The sequence below is a fragment of the Dunckerocampus dactyliophorus genome, chromosome 3 (assembly GCF_027744805.1).
Source record: "Dunckerocampus dactyliophorus isolate RoL2022-P2 chromosome 3, RoL_Ddac_1.1, whole genome shotgun sequence".
NCBI lineage: Eukaryota > Metazoa > Chordata > Actinopteri > Syngnathiformes > Syngnathidae > Dunckerocampus > Dunckerocampus dactyliophorus.
In genome coordinates, this window is record NC_072821.1 from 21,380,697 (window position 1) to 21,404,308 (window position 23,612).

Below are 23,612 nucleotides of genomic sequence, written 5' to 3' on the forward strand. Positions count from 1 at the left end.
GTATTATTTTTGAGCCCGACGCTTCTGCATGGACAGCTTCACAGCTAATAGCACGTAGCTTTGTCTTCTTCTAATGGCCACAATCGATCCCTAGCGTTTTTGAAAAAGAAGTGCACAAAGAACGAAAATACAAATGTACTTCACAGCAAAAAAGTTTGCTTCACTTTCATTTGCAGTTTGTGTTACTTCAATTTAGAAAAGATTATACCTTTATTTATGTTCTTACTTCATCCTGTTTTGCTTATTTGTTTTAAACTTTCCCTCCGTGGACCTCCAACACACAGTTTTTCCAGAAGGAAAGGAAAGGAATAGGAGTACATAGAACTTTTAGGGTTTTAATTTGTGCATTTAGAAAAAAACATCAATCATCATCATCATTCATGAAGAATTTTGAGAAACAAGTGCGACGTTACAATACAAACAGTTGGATGTTGTTTTAATATATTTGTTAAAGTTTATATATCAAGAGATAATTACCTTACTTTGAAAGAAATTACAAAATTAAACAATTAAAATAGTAAATTAGCATTTATTACCAGAAAAACACACACAAAAGTAGAGAAACTTGGTACCGTTGAGTACCAGTACCAGTTCCCAGAACCACGTATCGGTACCGTATCGGTTCAAATGTTAAAGGTACCTCATCCCTAATGTTGACACAGCATTTAGGAGAATTGGGATATTGAAATCAACCGCATGAAAATAAAAATTTGCCAACAAGGCCGTATCGATGTTTTGTTCATTGCTATTGCACAATAAGCGATAACACAATATTCTTGTTCCACCTCAACTTTATACTAGCTTTGTAAAGGAAATTGTTTATCTTACTTTGTTCTATTCGTAGATACACAACTGAGAGACGATGTTTTTAAACAAAGCACATTTAGAGCTAACCTGTCCTTTTATCCAGTACAGGAAAAATATTGTCACAGTCAGAGAGACAAAGCAGTATACCCTCAACCTTGGGGAACTAAAAACAAAATTGGGTAGCAGTTATGTCTGCTATAGTTGAAGAAGCCATGTTCTTAATAATTGCCTTTGCCTAGAAGGTTATGTTCTTGGGCACTTTGGTTTGTCTGTGACTCAGATTTTTGATGTTATTTCAATAATTACACTATCTTCTGATGTGTGTCAAAGTCGCACAAAAGCTAAATAGCAAAATTTTGCCAATACCTCTTTTAATTATCCATGCAATTTAAAATATGAAGGAGAATTTTAATAGCTTGAAGATCATATCCCAAGGGTCATGTTATCAGTGCAATTCAAGTGTTATCATGTTCGACCAGAATTGAGCTGCTGTGATGTGGAGTTTTTTGGTTGTATGCCCCAAGTCTTGAGTGGTCTACATACTTTTTACAGAAATGCATAATTAAATATGCACATAATATACATATAGGCGTAATTTATCTGAACCCTCTTTAAACCCTTGCCGCTCCGACGGCCCGCTGGCTGTTTGTGCCTCGACATGTTATACGTCATTGGAAAGCTTAGTTCTTTGAGAGTTGACTGACATGCACCATTCCAGCATACAGTTATAATTGCAGACAAGTTGCAAACGTTAACTTGAATGCAACTCCCCTTTCAAGCCGCACAGTATTCCAAATTCCAAAGTATTACAAATGAGGTCCAGTGAATGTAAATAGCTAGTAGGGGTGTAAGTGTTAATTTTAATAACGATTCGATTCATATCACGATTTGCAGCGATTTTGGTTCATTTAGAACGATAAGATCCGAAATGATTCAGTAACTTTAAATTGATTCAGTAACTTTTTAGGCAACCAGTGTGATTGTGAAATAAATACCTGGATACTGGACAATGCAGTGCAGGTGAAGTTTCCTAGAATCACGTTGTTTTTTTGTGAGGGAATCAGGTATAAATTGTTAATAATGCTGACATACTTAAGAGTAAATTAAACTACAAAAAATTTGTGAAGAATGCAATACGGGATGAACAGAGAGTGATATAGCTTGCCATGAGGAAATATTTACTTACTTTTATTATTTACTTAGGTGATGGACATTATGCAAATTCCTCAGCAAATGAATGTGGTATGGTATCTTCAATTAGGTGGTTTGGTTTCATTTTATTTGAACATGCATGCAGGTTACAAAAGAAAACATCTCATGAATCATTTCACAGTTCCACATGTCCAAAAGGAATAGGAAGAAGCAAAGCTTATTTAATCCTACCCCCCATTCGTTCCACATCTTGTGCAGTACATATTATTTACTTCCTGTATTCCATATAATATTATTATATATAACAATCAGTGTAATAATAAATAAATATTACATAAAAACAAGCATGACAGAATACATATAATAATCAATATAATGACAAATAAGATGAAGACAAGCACAATAAAGCAAGTTCAAGACTCTTCTGCCTTGTATTTAGCAAGCATCAACTGTTTGTATTGTTTTTTGAATTCCCTCATCTTGGTGCATTGTTTTAGTTCCTTGCTCAGTCCGTTCCATAATTTAATTCCACATACTGAAATGCTGTGGGCTTTCAGCGTTGTTCTCGCATATAAGTGTTCAAGTTAATTTTTTCCCGAAGATCATATTTCTCCTCTTGTAGAGAAATACTGTATGACATTTTTGGGTAGCAAGTTATTGTTAACTTTATGCATTATTTTAGCAGTTTGAAAATGTACTAAATCAGCAAATTTTATTATCTGTGATTTTAAAAATAAAGGGTGTGTATGTTCTCAATACGCTGCATTATGAATTATCCTCACTGATCTTTTTTGCAATACATTGAGGTTATGAAGATTGCTTTTATAATGATTACCCCACATCTCCACACAATAAGTTAGATATGGTAATACCAAACAACAGTAAACAGTGTGGAGTGATTTTTGATCAAGAACAAATTTTGCTTGATTCAATATTGAAGTATTTCTCACCACCTTTGTTGTATACTTTTGATATGAGATTACCAACTCATTTTTTCATCTATTATGATCCCCAGAAATGTATTTTCTTTCACTCTTTCAAGATCCACTCCGTCTATTTGTATTTGATCGTACGTATCCTTTCTGCTATTTCCAAATAGCATGATTTTAGTTTTACTTAAGTTCAAGGATAATCTGTTTTTATCAAACCATGTCTTTAATATGACCATTTCAACCTTGACCTTTTTAATTAGTTCTTGTGTGCTTTCCCCAGAACAAAAGGCAGTGGTATCATCCGCAAATAATACCAACTTTAAGTCCTTAGTCACTTTACAAATGACATTGATATACAAATTCAACCGGTAATATTGGTCCCAATAATGACCCCTGGGGTACGCCACACTTAATATTTAAACTTGCAGATGTATATTCTCCTAGCTTTACAAATTGCTTCCTGTTTGCTAGGTAGCTTTTAACCCAAACCAAAACAAATCCTCTGATTCCGTACATTTCTAATTTTGTTAAAATATTGTGATTAATTGTATCGAAGGCTTTTGTAAGATCCATAAATACTGCAGCTGCACACTTTTTGCGGTCTATAGCGTTAGTAGTTTCCTCTGTGATTTCAATCCGTGCCGTAAAAGTTGAAATGTTAGCTCTGTATCCGTATTGACTACCTGCTAGTAATTCATTCTTATTAATAAATGTGTCCACCTGTCTTTTATTATAATGTTCATTGTAAATTATGAACACCGGAAGATGATCACTGATGTTATTGATTAACAGGCTACTAGTTGTGTTATTATCAAAGTCATTGGTGAATATACAGACCTGATCAAAATCTTAAGATCAATTGAAAAATTGCTAGAAATTGCATTTTGCACATTTGGATCTTAATGAGGTTTTAAGTAGAGTTACAATATGCAAAAGCAATAAGGGGGAGTGAGACAAAAAGCACTTTGAAAAAGTAATTCATTGAAAACAACAAACTGAAATAGGCTGTTTTTCAGCTGATCAAAAGTTTAAGACCATCGCTCAAAAAATAACAAAAACCTCTCCAAACCAGAGCAAAATATTTTCTCAGTAGGACTCAGTAATGAGTAGCTCCACCGTTCTTGTTAATCATTTCAAAAATTGGTTTGGGCATGCTTGATGAGTGTTTCCAGGAGGCTAGTGGGAACATTGCTCCAAGTGGTGAAGATGGCTTCACCAAGGGCATCAACTGTCTGGAACTGATGGCCATTTTTATAAACTTCCCTTGCCATCCAACCATCCAAAAGAGTGATGTTATTCTCCCTGAAGAAGTCCTTGGTCAAGCGAGCATTGTGAACTGCAGCGTTGTCCTGTTGAAAAACCCAGCTGTTACCACACAGACGAGGGCCCTCAGTCATGAGGGATGCCCGCTGCAACATCTGCACATAAGCATCCGCCGTTTGACAACCCTGCACCACCTGAAGCTTCAGTGTTCCACTGAATGAAAAAACACCCCATATCATGACGGATCCCCTCCACTGTGCCGGGTAGAAAACATCTCAGGTGGGATCTCCTTGTCATGCCAGTAACATTGGAAGCCATCTGGACCGTCAAGGTTACATTTTTTCTCACCAGAGAATAAAACTTTTTTCCATCTTTCAAGGTGGGTGTTTTTTTTTTTTTGTTGTTTTTTTTTGTGGGTCTACCACTAGACTTTTTTGTTCCATAATGCTCGGGATTTTTCAAAAAATGTAGAATGACTGTCTTACTGCGCCCAACCTCAGCAGCAATGGCACGCTACGAGAGGCCTTGCTTATGCAGCTCGACAATCCGACCACGTTCAAAAAGAGAACGCTTCTTAGCTTTAGCCATCAGGAGGACATGACAGTGTCAATGCCTGACAGAAAATGAAAATTTAGAGCAGATTTTGGCCTTTATACCTTGTGGTCTTAAACTTTTGATCTGCTGATAAACAGCCTATTTCAGTTTTTTTTGTTTGTTTACAAGTTCCAAATGTTTTTGTCTCACTCCCCCTTCTTGCTTTTGCATATTGTAGCTCTACTCACAACCTCATTAAGATCCAAATTTGCAAAATGCAAATTCTAGCAATTTTTCAACTGGTCTTAAGATTTTGATCAGGTCTGTATTATCGATAAGTGTGGCACAGTGGTCTGTTATTCTGCTTGGTCTAATGATTTTAGCAAAAAAAACTCAAACTATACATTGTGTCTATGAAGTCATCTATTTCCTTGTACTTATGTGGATTCAGACGATCAATATTGAAGTCTCCGCATATAAAAATTGTTTTTTGACCTATGTCTGTAAAGGTTGTCTTAATCCAGTCCTCAAACTCTTGAAGACTCTTGAATCTTGAAGCATTCCAATCCTTGACTTTAGAGTTCTATATACACAACAATGTTTGTCCACGTACACAGCCACACCTCCTCCACTTGAATTGTTCCGGTTTATACAGGTCATTCCATATCCTTCCAGCTCAAAGTCCATACCTTTTGTTAACATTAATCCAAGTTCCTGAGATTGCAATTACTTTAAAGGGTTCCTTGAATTGGTTAAAATATTGTTTGATGTTATTAAAGTTGGCATACATGCTTCTGCTGTTTATGTGGATAATTGACAATTTACTGCCGATATTAAGATTACTGTTGTATGGCTCCTCCGTATAATAACAACAGTCATTTGTGATGTGAAAAAAAAAAGTTTGAGTCCGGATATATGTATGTGTTTTTCCAAATCCAGTTGTATGTGATCTGAGAAACAAAAAGTGTCCAATTGTAGATCTTCTTCTGGCATATTAAAGCTGTTTTCCTTTTTCATGTTGGGATAGACCGCAGTATTTGTCAAAATCCTTGATGTCTTTGACAACAACAACTCTGGCCTCTGGTCCTCCGATAAATTTAATAAACATTTTGCAATTTGAACTCCATGTACCTTGGATCCTTCCTTGCTTCCTGAGATCACGTGCTTTCTTGGCGATTTCAGCATTGCGCTCTGTCAGATGGTCATTCATGTAGACGTTTGTACCTTTGAGCTTTTTTCCTTGTTTTAGCAGTGCAGTCTTGAATTTCCTGTTCGTGAACTTGACGATGATGGTGGGTGTAGTGCTGTTCCTGCCATCCAGTGGGATGCAATTATCAATAGATTGGATGTCTACATCCACCTCCTTAGATTGCAAAAAGGTGACAACTTGTTGCTCCGTTGAAGCGACATCCATTTCATCTGGTTCGTCATTATTCGCCACTGCCCTGGCATAGGACCTAGGTTTGATCCGAAGCCCCGTCGGAGCCACATCATTCGTTCGCATGTTCTGATCCATGTCATCTATGGTGGTTTTCAATTGCTCAATGATTTTGTCTTTTTCTTCAGACTCTTTTTTTTGAGAGTGGCTCTCAGTGCTGCATTACTTTCCTGTAATTCTTTGTTCTCCACTCTCAGACCTTGAAACTTAAAACAGACCCCTGTTGAAACCCCTGTACACGCCGATGGCAGCAGGGGCTTTTTTTTTTTTTGTACTGATAATCCTCCTGATCAGAGCAACCATTTGAAAGAACGGTGCAGCAACTACCAAGTAATGTGGCCTCCTTGTACCTTTTTCCGCTGAGAGGGGTCGGGATTGGTCCTCCGTCTTGACGACGCACTGAACAGAGACACTGAACAAGCTACCTTGGTGTGGTGGGTCAATGATAATAAGTTTTGATAATGATGAGACCAAACCGGGAGAGCAAATAGATACTTTGCACATGAAGTGATGGCAGATGGCGTGCAGCAATGTAAGGAAACGTGGTAATGCAAATGAAGAATACATAAGAAACACGAGTGTGCATGTGTGACAAATCGAATTAATGGTCAACAAACATTAGGGCTTCCCAGCCTTTCCTCTCTTCTCCTTCCTCCCCGGCACAAGCAAGTGTGTGCCATTTATTGCTTCTGCGTACGTAACCGTATGTTTTGACCTGGACACGCCGCGCTGGATGATGGCGTCACTAAGCGTCACTGCTGCTCGACCGTAAACTACCAGGCGTACAGAACGTCCTTAATTTGCAGATTGTCCCCTTAAATGTCACTTAAAAGAAGTTTCAAATCAAGACAGATGAATTAAATATGAATACTGAATAAAGTGAATTAACTAACCAAAAGAAGAAAAAGCGAATCAACTGTATTTCACGGGTCCACTACAACTCCCATGACTACCACATACCCGGAAGACGATGACGTCACAGACACAGACTGAATTTCTTTTTCCTCTGTATCGACACATTCATATGAAGCCTGCTGGGCTAAAATCCAATGCTTTATTTGCTAGTATCGATTAAATTGATTGATTACCTTTTTAAATATTGTTAGATCGATATATGCCGTCCAGAATGGAAACTTGCTAAACACACATTGATTTTTTTGGATCGTAGGAATGTATAAATCGATGCATCGTGAATGAATCGTTGCACCCTTAATAGCTAGTCCACACCAAGCCTTGAATTCATAGACACACTGACCGCTGCTGCAAAATTGTATCATTTTCAGCAGATCTGCCTTTTTTCCACATATTATGGATTGTGAATTAAATTAGCCTGGATACATTAGCTACATCATGCTACCTTGTGAACTCTGAACTCTGAACTTTTGATTGACACCTCACTCAACCCAATAGCCAACTAACTGTGTGTGTAAAAAAAGTACCACTTCCTCTTCTAACGTACGTAGCTCGGGCTAGTTACAAAGAGTGTTTATGGCGACAGACACATTGAATGGCCAATGAGATTGTAAAAAACACGATGTACTGGTTGATGGGTGGGCTTAAGACGAACTTTTAAAAAATCCATCCTTTCAGTATATTCTAACTCCGATTCTTCAGTGTCAGTAGCAATTAGACAGTTTCTGACAGCTGGGGAGAAAAATTCAGTTTGTAAGCTTTCAAAATTGCCCAAAGCCATAGCTGTACTCCAAATGGTTCAAGGACAGCTTTACATTTACTTTTGAGTATGACTTTTTAGGTGCTTTAGCCAAAAAATGCTGCACCACAATCCCTCTGCGAGCTAGCCTTATCCGGCAGTGACAGGGCTCCATTCCTCCATCTTTCCATCCTCTCCATCCTGCCCTGCCCAGTGATTTATAATTCATCTGGGAGCCTGACTCTCTCCACCCCTCTGCACCAGGACAGCATTAACATTCTGTTTGGTCCCCAGCTATGCTGCACCCACTTGTGTGGAGCTGAGGAATCATTTCTAAGTCAGCTTAGTCACTAAGGATCAGTCTTAAATGAATGTTTTTGTAGTTGTATATGTTCAACCTTTCCATGTAATTATTAGGTTGCCAGTCTAGATGTCTGCTACTGGTTGTCCCTCTCTGTTTCATTAGGGATGCTCCGATCACAGTTTTATGCTGCCGATTCCGATACCGATCATCCACGAGTGAAATTGGCCGATGCCGATCACATAGATTAAGTGTAAGTTTATTTATTGATTAAAAAATATTTATGCATTTATTTATGATGAGCGCTATTGGCCAGGGGTGTCGTATAAGGGGGAAAAGTTAGGACAATTCCAAGGTCCCTGACTGGCAGGGGGCCCAAAAAATAGGTAATTATTAGCTATGTTGTATCTGTGATATGAAAAAGGGAACCATAAAATCACCTTCATTTAGCCATTCATTTTATCGATATGCTCTCGGCATGTATCATTTTAAAAATAATTTTTATTAAAATACAGCTGCTATAAACGTCGTCTACCATACCTCATCAGTGAGTCACCATACATACATACATTAACATACTTGAGGAGGAGCTCCCCCAAGGGTGGCAGGAAACTGGGCGGAAGTCACAGAAGAAGAAAAGAAAGCAAACAAAGATTAAAACGAAGTTAAAGTTAAACTGAAAGATGTGCTGGCATAGTTGAAATCAAATGTGTGGTCTTAGGCTTGTATAGCATGGATGAGACAACGCTGGACTTTTGCAGGATGGAAGAAGTATATCACCAAAATACGACACGTGCGGAACGACAAACATGCAAAGCCACCATGTTTGTCACCACGCTCGCGGAGAAAACAGTCTAGGATAGGATAGGATTGTACTTTATTAATCCCACATCGGGGAAATTCACTTGTTACAGCAGCAAGCAAGGTACGCAAGTAAAGAGTGCAAAATAAGGTAGGACAAAATATAGGTATAAAGATATTAAAAAAAGTACTTATTTCACATAAAATTGCAATATGGTATGTAAAAAAGTGACCCTGTAGAGTACTGTAGAGTAAACATTGTAGAGTAAACTGTAAAGAAAAAAATAATTAGAGGTAAACAATAATAAAGTGTGAGTAACCAATACTATAAGTACAGTTACAGAGGGGGTAAAGTGACATAGTGGCTACAACATGGTTCAGGTGGTGCAGGTGTTGTAGAGCCTGACAGCGGTCGGTATGAAGGACCTGCGGAACCTCTCCTTCTTACACCGTGGGTGTAACAGTCTGCTGCTGAAGGAGCTGCTAAGGGAACCCACAGTGTCATGTAGCGGGTGAGAGGTGTTGTCCATGATGGATGTCAGCTTAGCCAACATCCTTCTCTCCCCCACTTCCTCCACGGAGTCCAGAGGACCGTCCAGGACAGAGCTCGCTCTCCTGATCAGCCTATTGATCCTGCTCCTGTCCCTGTCCGTGCTGCCACCTCTCCAGCAGACCACAGCATAGAAAATGGCTGAGGCCACCACAGAGTCATAAAAGGTCCGTAAGGTCTAGTAAGACAAATGTTGATATTTCTGTTTAAAAGCTAAGCTTAAAATGTTAAGTTATTCAATCAAGAGACGTGTGTTTGGTTCAAGTCGTTTTTTGTCAACATTATTTTCTTGTTGCTCAACCTGATCTGGACCATTCTGTTTCTCTCCTGTGATTACATCACGACTACCATACTACTCAAAATATTTATTTTTTTTATTCATGTACTTAATAGATTTGATCTACTTCGGAGACATGGCATTTTGTGTGTTCTGAATGAGTTTAAAGTAGTGTGACTGTCAGACACCAAAAATAAAAGTCCTGTTGACAATTATATTGCACTAAAACAGTCTGAGTGTTTTTTCACCCTTGCTGGTTGTATCCTGGTTAAATTATGCTGCAAAATATCCACCCATTTTCTATACCGCTCCTCAGGTCACGGGTCCCAGCTGAACGCTGCAAAATATAAACTATGAAATTAATTTCTTTCGGTTTTCTTTCACCCTATCACCATATCAGGATATTATCGTTATTGTGAGCCATGTATCGCAAATCATATCGTATCACGAGGTACCCTGGGATTCCCAGCCCTAGTATCCACTGAGGTTTTTCCCTCACTCCATTTATTTTGTACCTCTTTACCAACTTCACTGTTCACTGTACTTGACATTCATACTATACACATGCATTGACACCATACACACATACTGGAACACACATTTTCTTTACCTGAGGAGCATACTGAACTAGAGCAGACATCAAAACACCTTACACTTTACATTTAGTGGCTGATATGGTGGCCTCATTTCTCAGTGAGATAAACTACATCGTACATATGATCCTCAGCCATCATGTCCTGGATTCAAAACTGGAATAAAGCTCTGATGCATATCTCCATTTGCCAGCTGTTCTACATTGTCTGAAATAATCTATATCAACAGCAGAGATTCCAGGGTAGTTTGAGACTGAGATCTTCATGATATTAACATTGATAAGCATCAATCTCATCTAGATTTAAAACAAATGCACTTCATCCCCGTTCACTTTGATGTACCCAGTGAGCATACCCATTCATTTTATTGCATCAAATGACTACAACAGGTGATGTAGCAAAGGTTTCTGCTCGTCTTGGTCTTGCGTCATCATGTTTTGCTCTACAAGTACAAGCTAAGGATGTGTGATATGGCCTGAAAACCATATTGGGATATATTTTGAAGCCTTTTGCAATAATGATATCCAGTATATCATAATACATTTTTTTGGCATATAAATTATATTTTCAAAAGAGATTACAGACTACAAAGTCTCCTCCTTTGAGTGTTGACTTTAACGTAATGCGTCATTTCCGTTATTCCGTCGTGTTCACTCACAGTGTAGTTGCTCTGTGTTGCTAGTGTGTTGTTCATAGCTGGTTACTCTCTCTGCTGTAACGTGGTTCCAGCTGGACTTATACTACTTATTATTCCTATTATTATTCAGTTATTTTGGATCTGTAGCGGCTTTCACACTTGCGGCAGTGTTTCCACAGGACTGCAATTTATCTGTGGTGGTAGGTTGGAGTTGGGGTCTAGATGATGCCATGTAATTTGTATAATTGGCAGTGACAAATGTGCATGTAATTTACAAAGGCAAAAAAGTGATATATATTTAACAGCAATGTTTTTATTATGTGTGTTAGTATCAACATGTCAGCTTTTTCTCATTACATTATGCCTTTTTATTACAGCCATAATGCACGATGCAAGAACACTTCCTGTCTTTCACTTTTAATGCGTAGCACTTGGGGATTCGTAGCGGAGTTACGATGCATACCGCCAAAAACAGGCACCAAATGACCGGTGTTATGAACAGCGGTGTTCATAAGAATTTGAACAGGAAGAAGGTCAGAGTAGTGAGTGAAGCAGAGCGTGTAAACAGCATGGAGCAAAAATAGTTAACATTAATAATTATAGGGCTAATTAACAATGCTTTGTTGTAGTAGGACAGGGGTGCTGCCAAAGATCTACCTCCCACTGGAAAAACAGAGTATATTTATAAATATCAGTAATTATGTAAATTGTACATGTATATCAGGGGTGCACACATTTTTTCAGCATGCAAGTTACAATAATGATCTGCCTTATAATATATTATATAATATCTAACCGGTAAACTTTGAAACAATTTTACATTCGTAGTTTTGAAGTTCACAGATCATCAAAATAGTTGATCATTAAATAATTCACACTTCAAGTTCAGTATGGCAATACATATAATTACACATAATTCCTCAGTAGTTCTGTACATAACGCGAGTAGTAGTAGATAGATATGTAGTGTTCATTATACAGGTACATACAGTTCATGTATTACGTCCATTAGCATTTGATATCAAAGATTACAGCTCTACAAGAAAAGAAAATGATTATGGAAAAGGCGGTGCAGCCGAGGTTAAGGCAACATACTAAAATCCTTTCAGAAATGGGCACATTTTCCAATTAACCATGAATAATAGTTATGATACATAAATGAAAGTGTAAAAAATATGCATTTCTATAGTAGAGTTTAGGACACAAAGCAGAGCCATCCAACAATTGACTTTTTTAATACATAACCAGCCACTACAAGTGGACAGATAACTTTTGTTAGAAATAGGCATGTTAACGCTGAGTTAGTTTATCCAACATTAAAGATGAAAGTTGCATTTCTGGGTGGCGATTGTTCACCACTTACTTTGCCGTGGAGGCGCAACAAAAGACTCCCAATTAATTTTTGTCATTTTCTGTTCAGTTTATTTTTCGTTTTCCTTAAATGTTTTGTGATCGTTTATTTTGTTGACATTTGTATTCATTTTATTACACTCAGCAACAATGCTGATGTCATTCAACAAGTTTGACTTTGTGTTGGACTTGTTTTGGTCATTGATTTTACATGTAAGTCCAGCATGAATGACTTGAGTATTTGAGCTCTAAGGCTAGCAGCTGTTTTGAAACCTCAGTTATAACCTGAAGCACCTTCAAATCTAAAGTGATTGAGTGGACTGGCCATCTAGAGGTTCCCGGTCATTCAGCCTTATTTAAGGACTTTACAAATGGAGCTATACTGCACATTATGAAACATGACAACATAAATATGTTACGTTCCACATTATTCACATTTTTTGTAGAATGTAAGACGTTGTTAGTTGCTTGTTATTGTAGTGCATGTTGGCTCTGTGTGATACACTGCATGTCATCTCTGTGGATACATTCCCAGCATGGTTAGATGTGTATACCACGTAGTTCATCTTTGTTTCAGACAGCCACTCAGGCTGGAGTGCTGAGAATAGGCAAATGTTGATGTACTCTATGTAGAGATTGGTAGTAAATAATGCACCCTTTGTTTAGGATTGTTTTACTTTGTGGTCATGTTGAAGTTTCATGAGAAGAATTATAATTGTCACAAGATGTGAGCTTATAAAACACAATTTGGTAGTGTTTGAAAGGTCTAAAAATGACTGAATTCTCATTGCTTAAGGTGGTTATGCCCAGGCAGTGTTCTCAGAGATTTCCTCACCTCGTCCACAGCTATTTCACTAGCTTCTCTGATAGGTCTGCATCTGTCTCATCCCTGAGTTGCTAGGCAACAGGCTTTCTGTGTGTGTGTGCGTGCTCACACGTTGCTGTGGCAATGTCAGGCTTTTGCATGTGAGAGTGGAGAGAGATGTTGAGAATAGAGAAAAAGGCAGATGAGAGAAAAGTACTCAGAGAGGAGAGGGTGAAGAAATGAGGGGATGAGTCAGAGCACTGATGGAGCAGAGGGATTGGAGAGGAGCAAGAGAAAAGCACTGGATTGGTCCTTGCCTTTCCTGCAGTATTGCTGCATATACATATATACAGGCCTGCCACTATCCTAGTGAGGTCACTGGCAAAGACGGCATGATTTACCAGACTGGCAGGCAGGCAACAAGCACTGAGCAGTTATTGGATGGAACCGAGAGGTGTAAGGCAGAGCGCACGTGCTCCGAATAGGAAATGAGACCAAGTGATTGGATTCCTCCCCACAGCTCACTCTTCTTTCTCCATCATTCTCTTGACTTCTGGAGGTGCATGGACAGGGCCCAACGCGGCACTTAAATTCCAAGTGCATGTATTAATTCCATGTTTTCCTTTTGCACCAGATTCTCACTTGAGCATGCACACACAAATGAAAAGTAAGCTTCCGATTTAATACAGTCTTAACCCCAAAGGACTGTTGCTTAAGATACAAAGTAGTGAACAATGGTGTATGCCAGGGCTACTCAACTACATAATAAAGAGGACCACAGTTTGAAAAATGTAAAGGTAAGCTGTTTTAGTATAACAGCAAAAGTGCATTTTCAATTTCTACACTCGCGTATTCAAACTGAGTCAACAGATGACATCAACGAGTTGATGTTTCGTCTGAACGTGCCTCTGCAGGTTATATCCCTTCGAAAACATTGTCTGCACGTCAGCATCCCCTCAGCATTTTTGGTAAATGCATATTTTGTGGTCCAGTTGCTATTAAAAGTCCAGCTCTTAGTGTCTACTTTTCTTTTTTGTTTTGGAGTTGATTGCACCATTTTGTTTAAATGTGAGCCATCTTCTTCTACTGTTGCTTCATTGTTACGCTTATGTCCTCACTGTTGACCATGCAGAGCGGTGGAAGTACTGCATGAACAAGCACTGCTCTAGTAAGACTGAATGGTTTACTTTATTTGGGTGATGTTTGGTGGGCCAAATAAAAGCTTTGGAGGGCCGTATGTCACCTATTGAGGACCGGCGGTGTATACAGTGTATAAACAATATATATAGTGTAAAAAGTTATATAAATGTCAGGCTTGTCTGTTGGTAAGAATAATCACAGATATATGACACTGCAACCTTGCTCATTCCGTAGTTACAGTTGCACATTCTGTCCTCTGTGCTTTTATAGATTTTGATTCTATGGCGGTGCAGGTGTTCACGTATTAGCCTTGGTTTTATTTCTCTGCACAGGTCTACAATGAAATGAATAGGCCCAGGTCAGGGACTGAGCAGCGCTAGCTGTGCTCTAGTTGCCAGGATACAGCAGCTGAGCCTGGCTGCCTTTATTTGCACACCAAACAGGCGATCTCTCTGCTGCTGCTGTCCCTCTGAACGTCATTCTTACCACACTGCCAGTATTACGGGGCCTAAACCTGCATACATATTTGTGTGGTCTCATAGAATCAGCTGTTTTCTTACTGTTTACATCAGTACCAGTAGGCAACAATCTAGAATTGTGAGTGAGTAGATCATTAGTTAAACATTAGCAGATGATGGTGTCTTCTGGGACAGAAATAAACCAACTTTGAAATATCCTAAAATGTTAATAGGATCCTTGGGCTAAAATCAAGACAGTTGCTATAAAAAGTAGGCAGCACTCGGAACAAGAAAGAAAGTATTCAAAACTTTCCTCTTTTCTTAGATGAAAAAAATAGGTGTTTCGTTCAGTTGATGAACAAACTAAAAGTTGTCTGTCACTCCTCATATTCCACTTTGTAGCAAATGCTTGGGTTTGGCTTTGTGCCCGAATGGACTGGCATTGGGACATTTCTATGATCACAGTCATAAAATTGTTTCCAGGTGTATACTGCTACCACTTCAGTATTTACAGTTTATTTATATAGCATCTAAAAGTTGAACTGCAGAAGTACCTTTCACATCAAGTGCATACTGTCTGAAATACTCTGCCTTGTATTGTTTATTAGTGCGTCATAAGAGGTATGTTGACTTTAAATGTACACTGTATACTTGATCAGTACACTACACCTGTGTGGGGAAGCCTTGGTCTGTATTGTATTTATTGAATAAGTATCTCAAAACAAAGAATTTAAATTAATCATTGTGCCACTGTGAAAAAAATTCCTAAACCTTAGCTTATATGTGGCACAATGTATTAAGTCAAATCTGTTTATCATCAACACTGGAAGCAATTGTTTACTGCCTGAGAGTAAGTTGAAGGTGGATGCAATGTATTGTGCAATATGCGCTGGGGGTTTTACACTGCACCTAACCATTAGCAAGCAAGGCACATACGCATTGAGATCAACAAGCCCATCCCTGTATGCAGCTGCTGTGCTGCTCAGCTGTCAATGTGGAAAATTGGAGGTGTGTCACTGCCCTGTCTACAGTGAGAATCATGAGATAGGAGTGGCATGGGCTTGGAGCAAACAACTGCCTCATCTCTGATTCTGAAGCCACTTCTCGGCCGTGGGATTTGTGTTGGAGTTAAGATTGTACAATAACATTTTTGCAGTTTTAGGCTTAACGCTATCATTTTCATTTTGCAATGGGTGAAATCAGGTTTCTTGACTTGGAAATAGTTCCATCCTCATTTGCGGGAATTACTGAAGATGAATGAAAACTGAACTTTCAGATGTTTCTGTATGTGAAGACATCTAGTAAACTTAGTAGTGGCTTCAGAAAGTGTTTGTTTAGGGCTGGGGTGTTCAAACTATGGGCCACGAGCCAAATGTGGCCCGCTATGCATTTTTAACTGGCCCCTATCTAAGTCTAAAAATATAATGGACACTGGCCCACATAAAACAAGCACTTAAGTGTTCTGTTTTTAGTTTAAACACTAGCTTCAACAAGGTAGTGGTATAGAAAATGGATGGATGGATGGAAGAGAAGATATATCATTGGGGGCCGCACGGTGGACAAGTGGTTAGCATGTTGGCCACACAGGCAGGAATCTGGAAGATCTGGGTTCGAATCTCCGTTGGGCATCCCTGTATGGCGTTTGCATGTTCTCCCTGTGTGTGCGTGGGTTTTCTCCGGGTACTCTGGTTTCCTCCCACATTCCAAAAACATGCAGGTTAGGTTAATTGGTGACTATAAATTGTCTAAATTGTCCATAGGTATGATTGTGAGTGCGAATGGTTGTTTGTCTATATGAGACCAGTCTGCCTCTTGCCCGAAGTCACCTGGGATAGGCTCCAACATACACGCGACACTAGTGAGGATAAGCAGCGTAGAAAATGGATGGATGGATATCTCATTGGGGAAACTTGGAGAGGATGAGACTCTTCTTTAAGAAGACTTTGGATGTGAAAGTACACTGTCTGATGGCGCTTTTACAGGACTTCCAGTAGCACGCAGCGGAGCTCCAAGTGAGAGAGCAGTCTGCAAACCCGTTGTTTTCCACCGTTGAGAGACGCTGGTCAACTAGTCTGATGAATTCAATTATTTTTTGGGTTATTTGCTTTAAGACTTCTAACTGTCAAGCACATGCGTGCGAGTGTCCAGCGTTTAGGCTACATACATTAGCTGCCGTTTGACTGATGATCACATCGTGAGCCTCAAACTCACCATACTCCGTCAAGTGTTTGTTCTTCAAATGCCATATTAAAGCTTTTTATTGTGCCACCCTGGCAAGATATTTTCTATGGCATGTTTTGTGGGGTGCAAAATTTATATCACTCACACAAATGGCAGGTAAGTTGTAGACTGCCGACATGTTTGTTTTGGGTTTGGCACGCCTGCGCAGTGTGAAGGAAAGTGGACGAGGGATGGTCGCTACAGGCTGCATGTTGCAATAGTCCGAGGTGAAAGGACCGGAGGTGATTGGCTCTTGTGATGGGCATTTAAAGGCGTTTATCGACATATGCCGATCACATGCTTTTCACGGAAATCGTCTGATACTGATCAGTGGCCGATCGATCGAATAAAATATTTGTGTTGTGACTGGAGTTGCAGGGTTAGCCACCGTAGACTGCATAGAAAACTACATTTTATTTATTTGTTATTTATGTAGAAAGAATTCAGTTTTTTGTTATATTAAACACATAATGTTCTACATTGACCGTGTTATATGGTTTAAAAATGACAGTTTTTTCTCTTTTCAATAAAGATATTTCAAAATAACACATTTTAGAGCTGAAATTACACTACCGTCAAGCCGTGATATTTTTGCCCAAGGTTATACGGTCAGAGTTTCATACCGGCCCATGCCCAGTTGCGGCACATGGAAGAAATATAATCAAACAAAAAAATGACAGAAATGGGGAAGATGGAGCTAAAGGCTAAAAGCTTCAATGTTGACACTGTTAATAACACAAAGCGTTGTCTTTAATTACACTGTTTGTTTTGTTTAACCTTTTTACAAAATATATTTGAAAGATCATAAACAAATATCACCGTGGCCTCCTTTCACTTTTCAGAATGTGGCCCTCGGCGGAAAAATGTTTGGACATCACCTGTTTAGAGCAACAATGTTGAAGCTTTAGTCTGGAGATCAGTTATCCCACAGTTTATTTAGCAGTAACTAGTAGTTAGAGTAACTAGACTGGTACTAAAACATCCTGATGTAGGTGCATGCTGCAATATGCTGAAGTGCTGGCCTCTGTTTGACCGCAGAGGGAGTGGCTCCAGGAAGATGAGATAATGCTACTTCAGGAGCTGTGTGTGTGTGTGTGTGTGTGTGTGTGTGTGTGTGTGTGTGTGTGTGTGTGTGTGTGTGTGTGTGTGTGTGTGTGTGTGTGTGTGTGTGTGTGTGTGTGTGTGTGTGTGTGTGTGTGTGTGTGTGTGTGTGTGTGTGTGTGTGTGTGCTCATGAATGGATGAGTGAAACTATGGAGGGAAGGACTGGCAGAACTGGCAGGTCCTATCCTTCATTTTGTGGAGATTGCTTTTCTGGCTCAACTGTCACCACTCTTTCTCTACAATTATGATTTCAATGGCCGAGGCTAATACTGCTAATGCCAAGGCAGAAAACATTAAAATATATGCTTGGCAATGTTCAGACTGCCTTTTATTTATCTGTTTGTTTCACTGACTTCCCCCATTTTCTTAGTTATTTCCTTAATGCATGCACTACATTTCTCCATGGTGCTGATGTTGTCATAAGTCAATGGTATAACGTAATCTTGCTGAATACAATGCATTACATGCTTTTGACAATCACTAAGCATTTTCATCAAACTTTCTACCTGTTAAACTTAAGTAGCGGACACATTTACAGCTAAATGCATTGTTGCTGTTAGTGGCTAATTATTTTATCGCTTAAAGGTTTGTTTTTTTTTTTTTGTTTTTCTCAATGTCGTAAGGGCTCCTGTTTTTTGGAAGAGTTATTTGCCTCCGTGGTTTTGCAAGGATCCTCATGCTGTTATCTGGAGTTGGTCATGTTGAACTTCCCTGGTTCTGTAACACATCGAGGGATTTCTGCACGGCAGGTTTTGCACTTGTCTTTTTCGGACGTTAGTTGGTGGTGCTGCCACACGGCTGACGTCGGTTTTGCTCCGTCCTTGTTAGCACTGCTGCAGTGCTCAGATGGGGTCTACATGCTGGATCTGGAGCTGCTGGATAGAAGTGCTGGAGCGGAGACTGGAATGGACTGCTTGTATCGGAGTGCTACTATTGGAAATTTTAGATACTGTCCGATATAATCCGAGTTTTTATTTGCTGGTATCAAGGACACCAGTAAACCATATAATTTGATATAACTAAAAACATTAATGGCACAAACATGAAATACTTATTTTGTCAGTTGATTGTGAAGGACATATTACAGTGATCGTATTAAGCCAAGAGCAGAGACTCTTCCACTTGTCTAGTGTGTTGCATGGCTGTTATCATTACTGGTTAAGCAATTAAGGTAAGTACAGGAAGGAAGGTAGGAAAGAAGCAGGAACTGGCTAAGACTTTGCATTGCCAGTTGATATCGGTATGTAAGGTACTTTTCTAGTCCCACGTTTTTTTTACCGCTTACTCTCCCATACACGCTCATACTCACTTCTGCACGCACCCGCTAGCTAGCCTTCACCATACCTCCACTCTGGACAACGGATTTACTCATTCCTTTGTGTGCAATAAATGGGACCATACCCCAGACTGCATGTTGTTTCTTGAAGCCTGTTATAACCGGGATCCCCCGCACCCAGAAGCAAGTAAAAATTGTGGGACTTTATAGACTCTACACCAGGGGTGTTTATTGGCCCTTGGCATAGTCTAAAAATAAAAATACTTAATTCTTAATGGGTTATTTGGTTCTAGACCCAACCGTGATAAGTTAATTTCCGCAAAGTAGGATATTTTCATAGTCATGGCATGGAAAACCTGTTTCTGATCTTCTAAATATGATTTTTAACATTATTAGAGCCCTCTAGACATGAAATAACACGGCAATTGTCAACTTTACAATGGTATTACCCAGGTATTACCAAATGTAGTAGATATAATCAGAGAAAATAAACCATTTGAGATAAATAAAACTTGTGCTCGTGTGTGTCAGACTAAATGTGTTTCGTGTGGAGGACAGGAAGTGACGTCAGGGGTCCAGAGTTTTTATTGTGTTTTTGTTTGTTATTATTGTGCCTGTTGTGTTGTAATTTAAACCTGCAATAAAAGCCTGTTCTCACCGAACAATTACTGACACCTTGTGACCAATGTAGAATACATTCATAATTTGAATGCATCTTCTCAATATTTTAGTACAATAATCCCTTTTTTATGCTTAAAAATGCTTAATTTCGGCAAAAAACTACATACATTTTGCCTAAATATGCATATTTTCAACTAATAGTAGGCTGTGTTCAACCATGAAACAGCATGATTTATTGAAATGTTTGAAAAACCACGATAGAGTGAAACGGCGAAATTAGAGCGATGTGGTGAGGTACGACTTTAAATTATTAGATATGAGACTCATTTGCTTTGTCATCTATAACAGAATGCTTAGTTTGCATGTTTGGACCTACATTGGATTGGTTTAAGCATCTTTAATGCACCAAATTCACTATCAGTGCCCCTCCACAGCCTTCAGTTTTCTTTATGCTATATATATATATATATATATATATATATATATATATATATATATATATATATATATATATATATATATATTTTAATTTTTCATTTAAGAATTGTGTTTTTCGGAGAATTATGTGCCAGCAGATACATTTTTGTTACATTTTTTAAATCCTTAAAAGTGGTTCACACAAGTAGTAAGTAAGTAAGAGTGTGTATGAGCGTGCGCATAGGGGTGTGTTTGTGCGTAGGAGCGTTTATGTGCGTGTGTGTGGGTGCGTAGGAGTGTGTATGTGCGTGCGTGTGTGTATTTTTATTTATTTATTTATTTTAGTTATTTATTTGGGGGGGGGCATACAGGGGTTTGCTCCGTGGGGTCAGGTGCTGGGCGATACATCTCTGCCGCCCGTGCCTCCGCCGGGTGGGTGGAGGGTGTGCCTCCTGCATCCCTTGGCGGGGCGGCCCTGTGTCGGGGGTCGGGCGGGGGTTGGCCCGGGGCGGGCCGGGCTCCGCTCCCTGGGGGTGGGGGTGGCGGTGGGGGAGAATTGGCGCTTCCGGCGCGGGCGGGCTTCTTTCCGGCTGTGGAGGCGTCTCTGGGCCTGCCGGTTTGTGGCCCCCGGTACCCGTCTGCCTTTGTGGGGTGTGATCTCTCGCTGGTCTCGGGGGTTGGCAGTCCTCCGGCCCGCTGGCGCCCTGTCCTTGGCTGGGATTACCTCTCTTCGGCCCCTTACTGGTCTTCCCGGGGGGGGGGGGGGCTCTCTGGGCTGGCTCTTGGGGCACTGTTCTTTGTGCTGCCTGCCCCTATGGGCCTGGTGGCCTTCTGGCGGCCGGGGCCCGGCCTTGCTATTTGGGGCGGGGCTCTCTGGGAGGTGGAAGGCGGCCCCTTTCCTTTCATGCACTCTCAGTGACAATCACACGCCCACACATTCCTGCACCTTTATATATATATGAAGTCTTCCTTACATACAGAGATACCTGTACATATGCACACTCACAGTACATACGTACTTCCCCACATTACTCACTGAGTTATCCAGGGTGTTATTATGTTGTTGGTTTTATTACAGCGACGGTGATTTCAGCAGTATGACTATATATATATATGTGTGTATGTGCGGTATATATGTGTATATATATATATATATATATATATATATATATATGTATATATGTATTTATGTATGTGTATGTATGTATATATGTGTGTATATGTATTTTTTTTTTTTTTTACAATGATGTGCATTACAGTAACTTTGATTCTATTCACTATCATGGATAATCATTTCATTACTACAGTTATGTGTGACTGTTTCAATGCGGTATTATCATGGTGATCACTATCATAATTCATCATTTCATGACTGCTATTGTGTGCGACTGTTTCAATGCAGTATTGTCATTGTGATCACTGTCATAGGTCATCATTTCATGACTGCTATTATGTCTGATTGTCATTGACAGCTTTGTCATTGTGGTTGTTGATATTGATTTGTCCTTTATCCTTGTTCGTCTTTATAGTTGTCACGGACATTTATTTGCTGATGTCGTTCGGTATGTTTCTGTTGTTCTGTCACAATTGTTGTGACCCCCCCCCCCCCCCCCCCCCCCCCCCCCCCCCCCCCGTTTCCTTTTCTCTTCTTCTCTGTCCCCTCCTGCTCCGGTCCGGGCGCTCCAAATTTGCTTTATAACAAGCATCAAGGTCGAATAAATTTTGTATGACAGGGGAAGTGTATATCACACTTCTCTCTGGCAGAGTAAATCTGTTGAGCACTTGACGGCATTTAGGTATACAATTCTATCTGCTTTAAAGGCTGGACAGGACAGGGGGAAAAAAAAAAAAAAAAAAAAAAAAAAGTGGTTCACACAAAGGCTAAATATTTTTATGTTTAGCATTTTGTTCCCTTACCGTGTTGAAAATGAACCGAACCGTGACCTTAAAACCGAGGTATGTACCGAACCGTGATTATGACGTACAATTACACCAATACCGGTTGACAATGTTAGAAAATACTATATTACTACCTTACAGTTATTGTTGAAAGTCGAGGAATATGAGTTTCCACCAGATATTCTATTTCAGGGAGGCTTTCCAGTTGTGTTTTCTGACAGTGAAATCTCTCCTCAGTACAACTGGGAACATACTGTAGCTTAGTGGTGGCCGAGAGGAAAGGTGCTATTTGATTTTCTTAGGTTTCCTTTGCCATACACCAGCAAAAGGGGAGCTGTTCAACCTCTGTTGTTGTTAGCCTCACTTGGTTGGCTAGCCTTCTGTTTTGACTTGACTGGGGGGATATAAATAGCTGTCTTTGAATAGGAGAACTGCAGAAGGAAGAGGAGAGTGGGGGTAGGCGAGATGGAAGTGGCGCCAGGGAAGATAGGAGTGCCAATGTCTCTGAGCAGAGAAAAAAAGCAATACAGCCATGGTCTCATCTGTTCACTCACTCAAGTCACAAGGATGATTATAGTTGAATGCAGTCAGAAGAGAGAGAGTGCATTATGGAGGAGGGGAATGTGGATGGAATGCATGATTAATTCATGACCCTGAGAAGCAAAAGACCTATCCTCATGAAGGAAGGTAATGGATAGTAAAGCATATATTATTGTTGTACACAGACACAAGGAACAGAATGAGAACATGGAGCACATTAAACTGCTCAGAGCATAATAGCATGTCATAATAGCAGACAGTTGTTCTTGTTTTTGCTATAAGACTCAATGCCCAAGGTAGAGCAATTATCACAGGTGACGTGCTTTGATCTGTGATCTGAACTTCCATTATATAGTACTTGAGCAGTAGTGTTCGCTGATTGTGCTCGTCATACTTAACAATTTGAAAGAAGCATGCTTGACAGAGTCCCCTAAACACCACTGTGGTACTTTCAAAATATGCAGAAGCTAGACAGTCACAAGGCTAAGGGACTATGCACACGGAAACGTTTTCAGGTCAAAACAGCAAAGTATTTTATCGTTTCAGCCTTTCATCCACACGGAAACGGCGTTCTGGGTGACCTGAGGCGGTATTTTTTGAAAAAAAGGACTTCCAGAGTGGGAAAATCTGAAAACGCTGGCTTGTCGTTTTACAAAAATGATGAGGTCACAGACCTGTCACCACCCTCTCACCGTCAAGTGACTAGAAGTGAGCTTTGACAACAAGCCAACATAATATGTAAATATTTCGACAGACATGACTCACCCAGTTGACATTCTCCTGACATTTGTTGTCTTATTCTCCAAAATGACTCTGAGAAGTAATTCCACTTTGTCATTAAGTCTAGA

At 39.7% G+C, this 23,612-nt stretch overlaps 1 protein-coding gene across 5 annotated transcripts in view; it reads left to right on the forward strand.

Annotated features, from left to right (window-relative positions):
- Positions 1–23,612, forward strand: part of ankrd11 (ankyrin repeat domain 11) — a 137,712-nt gene that overhangs the window by 81,637 nt on the left and 32,463 nt on the right. The gene's annotated exons all lie outside the window — the stretch shown is intronic.